The sequence below is a fragment of the Hippichthys cyanospilos genome, chromosome 11, assembly GCF_059441005.1.
Source record: "Hippichthys cyanospilos isolate Australia breed blue-spotted pipefish chromosome 11, RoL_Hcya_1.0, whole genome shotgun sequence".
NCBI classification, from domain to species: Eukaryota; Metazoa; Chordata; class Actinopteri; order Syngnathiformes; family Syngnathidae; genus Hippichthys; species Hippichthys cyanospilos.
Window position 1 is genome coordinate 17,200,575 of NC_142379.1, and position 6,596 is coordinate 17,207,170.

General features: G+C 38.8%; 3 non-coding genes across 3 annotated transcripts; all 3 read left to right on the top strand.

Annotated features, from left to right (window-relative positions):
* The first annotated feature begins 4,546 nt into the window (after nucleotides 1-4,546).
* trnai-aau (transfer RNA isoleucine (anticodon AAU)) lies at nucleotides 4,547-4,621 on the top strand. The gene has a single exon. It is a non-coding gene; the product is annotated as a tRNA-Ile (tRNA).
* Nucleotides 4,622-5,075: 454 nt separating this feature from the next.
* Nucleotides 5,076-5,150, top strand: trnai-aau (transfer RNA isoleucine (anticodon AAU)). Its single transcript has one exon. It is a non-coding gene; the product is annotated as a tRNA-Ile (tRNA).
* Nucleotides 5,151-5,606: 456 nt separating this feature from the next.
* On the top strand, nucleotides 5,607-5,681 carry trnai-aau (transfer RNA isoleucine (anticodon AAU)). Its single transcript has one exon. It is a non-coding gene; the product is annotated as a tRNA-Ile (tRNA).
* Nucleotides 5,682-6,596: the final 915 nt, after the last annotated feature.

Here is a 6,596-nt window from a genome sequence, read left to right on the forward strand (position 1 = left end):
CAGTCTACTCAATTTTGCAGGTTTGGAAGAAAAGCAAGTCTCCGGTCGTACATGGTTTCATCAAAATCCTTTCAGACAAAAGCAGTGAAACACATACAAATAAAAAGTAAAATGTCATGAAAATGTGAGTAAAGACAAAATGGCATGCCATATACACAGTTTAGGTAGTTGAATATACTGTATTATGATGGCAACTTTTAGGATGTTTGCACTGCAACTTTTAAATATGGAAAAGGGGAACATGCACGCTGTTCATAAGCAGACCACTTATTAAGAGGGTTATAAAGCTGTTAAAAATAATTTAAAAAAAGGTTAAAAAAATGTTGTCATTTATCCATCCAACCATTATCCATACCTTAGGTGCTTATCCTCACCAAGGTGTGGCTGGAGTCTATCACATTTGCCTTTGCCAGTGGGCGGGGTGCACCCTGAAGTGGTTGCCAGCCAATCGCAGGGCATGCAAGATGAAAAAACATACACACTCACAAATAAAGCTAAGGACAAATTAGAGAATCCAATAAACCTACCATGCACGTTTTTGCAATGTAGGACAAACCCGTAGTACTTGGACAAAACACACATTTTAGTGTCACTCCTTGTTTCCCCTCAGTCCAGGTACACATTTAGTCAAATGCCTTTAAACACTTAACTGCAGCGTCCCAGTACAGGCTATGAATGTTGAAAATAGGTGAAAATAATAAAGAACAAAAACTTCCCTGCAGTTGAGATCCAAATGCAACTTTGTCGTTACTTTCCACTATTTTCTTAATACAATTTGGTAGCCCAGATATTGACCTTACCCTCAATGCACCGCACAATCGCGCAAGATATAAAACTCACTTACACTTAATAAATATTCTTTTGTCTTCTGGGCCACTCCTGGCTGACGTACAAGACAAAATAGCAATCCTTCCCTGGTAAATTGTATGTGTGCGTGTGTGTGTGTGCGTGTGTGTGTGTGTGTGTGTGTGTGTGTGTGTGTGTGTGTGTGTGTGTGTGTGTGTGTAAACATTATTTTGTGTAATTTTTCTCTCCAGGCTTGTATAATATTATTTGCTATTGTGCTGGTCCAAGTACGTGGCAAGACTTCTGTGAGATTTGTACGCAGTTATTCAAGCACTTAATTTCTGTATTTCATGATAACATTAGGTTAGCTTAGCATTTAGCATGTCTGGTTTTCCCCTCCTTAATGGTTCCTGATGTTCTCAATAAATGATTAAGGAATTATAATCAGAGAAGACACCTTATCATTTTCATACATTATGTACAGACTTTTGGTATCATCATATACAGTATTGAGGTAATTCTTCAATGAGGTAAAATTTCACGGTACTTGCAAGTCTTCTAAGGCAAGCAACCGTTTTTACGCCACTGATTGGCCAGGATATAATCTGCCAGAGGTGTATCGGCTCATTTGGTTAGGTCATAGTGCTAATAACGCGAGGTCATGGGCTCAATCCCCATTCCGTTCACAGTCCTTTGTTATCTTTGTGTCCTAGTGTGCATAAAACTATCCATTTTTCTTTAATTGCAAAGAATTATTTACTGTCTTAATGTAATCCTTGAAACAAGATGTCTAAATTCACTTTTGGTATCATCATATACAGGGATCTTTCAGCACTACGCTCACCAAATCGTTACGGTAGTTAAAGCCAAAAAAAGGAACTGTTCTGTGGCCAATGATTGAAAATTCCTTAGTCTTTTTTTCTGTTCCGTTTTTTAAAAGACAAGAAAACGACACTGATTCTACCAACATCACTGATTTAAACCTGATATGTGTCAACTGACTTTTAGTATATTCATATATAAGAACATTTTAGCCCTATGCTCACACAACCTTGTTGGCAGGTTAAAGGAAGGAACCATTGTAGGGCCAATAATTGGAAATTCTTTACTGTTTGGTTTGTTCAGTTTGTTTGAAAACGTATAGACAATGCTGCTTATACCAAAATCAAGGATTTAAACCGAAGATATATCAGCGTTTTGATTTTATGTGTATCCTAAACTAGACCACATTTGAGCACATGTGCAAAAGGACAACTTTTTTGTGTATTGATTTAATCCTTCGATTAAGTAAAATCTCATGGTACTTGGCTTTCTACAATTCAAGCAACTATTTTTTTAGGCCAAGGACTTCAAATGTCAGAAACCTGTCAGCACAGCATGGTGTTAAAAGGTGTTACCAAGGTTGTGGGTTCATCACCCATACAGCAACAGTCCTCCATTACCTTTGCCACCTACTATGGATACAATTCTCAATCTTTCTTGAATTGCAGAAAACTGCTTACCCTCTGGATGTAATCAATGAAACAAGACCTCCATTTCGACTTTTGGTATCATCATATACAGTATTGAGGTAATTATTCAGAAAAATCTCATAAATCTCAAGTAAAATCTCATGGCACATGCAAGTCTTCTAAGGCCTTGTCTACATTTAGCCAGTGTTCTTGCAAACGGGCAGTAAATGTTTCAGTTTTGCCCTATTTGCTATATGTGTAAAGGCTTTTTTTTTTTTTTTTTAAATCAAAATCGAATGTTTCAAAACCTTTGGACAAAGTGCAGATTTGCCCAAGACTCCGGTTTTGTGGCTGCATGTGACCAGCTTCAACGGGGATTTGCGTCATCGTGCTACTCTTTTTCCCGCCGAAGAAGCCGATACCGGTGAGGTCAGAGGCAGAGCTTTTTTCCGATTGGACACGTCAGAGGGGGAAGTTTTTTCTGATTGGACAGAATTCGTGACACTACTGCCCACTAGTGACTTGGCATGCTTGTGAACAAATTTGAAACCGCACTTTGCAGTTTCATATAGACACAACTTTTTTTTAAATAAACAAACAACAGCGGCGAGGGGGAGTCTATGCGGATTTAAATTAGCCGGTTGCATGTAGACAAGGCCTAAGGAAAGCAACTATTTTTTGGGCCAATGATTGGTCAGGATTCAGGATACCAGAGGTCTACTATCTCAGTTGGTAAGAACATGGTGCTAATAATGCTGAGGTCATGGGTTCTACCCACCATCCAGGCCACAGTCCTTCATTACCTTTCATCAATTGCATAAAAATCTTTACTGTCTTGAGGTAATCCATGAAACAAGACCTCCAATTTGACTTTTGGTCTCATCATATACAGTAATCCTCCAATGAAGTAAAATCTGATGATACTCGCAAGTCTTCTCAGGCAAGCAACCATTTTTAGGCCAATGATTGGTTAGGATTTATTACACCGGCCAAGGATTTATAATATCAGAGCCCTGTTAGATGAATTGGTTAGAGCATGGCGCTAATAACATCAAGGTTGTGGAGTCAACCCCCATACACGCCGCAGTCCTTTTTTACCTTTGCATCCTAGTGTGCATAAAACTTTCCATCTTTCATTAATTACAATCAATTTTTTACTGCCTTGATGTGATCCTTGAAACAAGACCTCTAAATTAAATTTTATATGGGGAATTTTCAGCACTACGGTCACCAAACCTTGTCAGTAATTTAAGCCGAAGGAAGAAACTATTCTGTGGCCAATGAATGAAAATTCCTTACTATTTGGTTTGTTCAGTTTGTTAGAAGACTAGAAGACACTGGTGCTTATACCAAAATCCCAGATTTAAACTATCCATCCATCTATTATCAGCGTTTTGATATTATGTGCATCCAAAGCAGGACCACATTTGAGAACATGTAATGAGAGGAAAATTCTTTTTAGTGTATTGATTTAATCATTCTATTAAGTAAAAGCTCATGGTACTCAGTTTTCTACAATTCAAGCAATTATTTTTTAGGCCAAAGAAGAGGCCTGTTACCTCCGTTGCTTAGAGCATAGTGCTAATCACGTTGAAGTCAAGGGTTCAAACGCCCATATGTGCTATATTGCTTTCATGTTTTAGACGGAAACTGTCCATCTTTTGTTAACTGCTAAATACTGTTTACTGGCTTGATGTAATCCAGGAGACAAAAGAGGGTATACGGCGGTATATGTCATAAACCCACTTTAATTAGAGTAAGCATCGTGTAAAGTATACACACTTCTGACCTCCCCCGATGTGCACTTTTCATTAATACACTGCCCAATAGCCTATTTTCCCTTCAGAATGTCTCCACACCATTAGAAGAAGCTTGATCTGTCAGCCACATAAGCCGAGGTTTGACACACAGATGCATATATTTGTATTGGCCGTATTCTTACGTCCAATAATTACCATAATGGGACGAGCTAGAGGAGTGGGACTTTAGTTTGCTGTTAGCATCAAGTGCCTGTTGCAGATAACAACACCCAGTGTTACCTGAGGTTGCTACAGCATTATTTTCAATAAAAGAAGCAGGCAGACTTAACCACCGTCCGAGTCAATCCTTGTTCACACACAGGAACACTGCTAAAACTGGCGTGAAACAAAAACAAAAACTTTGAGCGCGTTTTACATTTCACTGTGTGGTTTCATGCTATACATATGACAATAATTCTCTACTATTTACTATTACACTGGCGAGGCAAGCTTTCAAAGGCATGCAAACCTTTTTAGGCCAATGATTGGGTCAGATCTAAGGTGCACTGAGGCCTGTTAGCTCAGTTGGTTTAGAGCATGGTGCTAATAACGCCAAGGTCATGGGTTCGATCCCCATATGGGCCACAGACCTACAACTCTATTGCAAACAAACCTCTCCAGTTTATTGCAAAAAACTGTTTTCTGTTTTGACAGAATCCTTGAATCAACCTCTAAATTGATTTTTAGTATTGTCTTATACGGGAAAATTTCAGCACGTTAGTTTGCTGTAAGCATCAAGTGCCTGTTGCAGATAACAACACCCAGTGTTACCTGAGGTTGCTACAGCATTATTTTCAGTAAAAGAAGCAGGCAGACTTAACCACCGTCCGAGTCTATCCTTTTTCACACAGGAACACTGCTAAAACTGGTGTGAAACAAAAACAAAAACTTTGAGCGCGTTTTACATTTCACTGTGTGGTTTCATGCTATACATATGACAATAATTCTCTACTATTTACTATTACACTGGCGAGGCAAGCTTTCAAAGGCATGCAAACCTTTTTCGGCCAATGATTGGGTCAGATGAAAGGTGTACCGAGGCCTGTTAGCTCAATTGGTTTAGAGCATGGTGCTAATAACGCCAAGGTCATGGGTTCGATCCCCATATGGGCCACAGACCTACAACTCTATTGCAAACAAACCTCTCCAGTTTATTGCAAAAAACTGTTTTCTGTTTTGACAGAATCCTTGAATCAACCTCTAAATTGACTTTTGGTATTGTCTTATACGGGAAAATTTCAGCACATTAGTTTGCTGTAAGCATCAAGTACCTGTTGCAGATAACAACACCCAGTGTTACCTGAGGTTGCTACAGCATTATTTTCAGTAAAAGAAGCAGGCAGACTTAACCACCGTCCGAGTCAATCCTTTTTCACACACAGGAACACTGCTAAAACTGGCGTGAAACAAAAACAAAAACTTTGAGCGCGTTTTACATTTCACTGTGTGGTTTCATGCTATACATATGACAATAATTCTCTACTATTTACTATTACACTGGCGAGGCAAGCTTTCAAAGGCATGCAAACCTTTTTAGGCCAATGATTGGGTCAGATCTAAGGTGCACCGAGGCCTGTTAGCTCAGTTGGTTTAGAGCATGGTGCTAATAACGCCAAGGTCATCGGTTCGATCCCCATATGGGCCACAGACCTACAACTCTATTGCAAACAAACCTCTCCAGTTTATTGCTAAAAACTGTTTACTTTTTTGACAGAATCCTTGAATCAACCTCTAAATTGCTTTTTAGTATTGTCTTATACGGGAAAATTTCAGCACGTTTGCTGTAAGCATCAAGTGCCTGTTGCAGATAAAAACACCCAGTGTTACCTGAGGTTGCTACAGCATTATTTTCAGTAAAAGAAGCAGGCAGACTTAACCACCGTCCAAGTCTATCCTTTTTCACACACAGGAACACTGCTAAAACTGAGAGGATCATATTAAAGGTATAATGTCACCTGTTTTTTCAATTAAGAGTGCATCAGAAGGGTATTCCATTTGACTCATGTATTAATTGCAGTCTTTTGGCATAGACACACAATCATAAACTTGTGAACTTGTGAAACACAGATACTGCTCAATTTTGATTATTTATGGTAAAATGAACTCGAACCGCGTCGCGAGGGAAATTAAAAACAAAAATTTTGAGCGCATTTTACATTTCACTGTGTGGTTTCATGCTATACATATGACAATAATTCTCTACTATTTACTATTACACTGGCGAGGCAAGCCTTCAAAACCTTCAAACCTTTTTAGGCCAATTATTAGCTAAGATCTAAGGTGCACAGAGGCCTGTTAGCTCAGTTGGTTAGAGCATGCTGCTAATAACGCCAAGGTCATGGGTTTGATCCCCATATATCTACAACTCTATTGCAAACAAACCTCTCCAGCTTATTGCAAATAACTGTTTTCTGTTTTGACGGAATCCTTCAATCAACTTCTAAATTGACTTTTGGTATTGTCTTACACGGGAACATTTCAGCCCTACGCTCACCAAACCTTTCAGGTAATTTAAACCAAAATAAGTAAAAGGTTCTGTGGTCAGTTATTGAAAATTCCT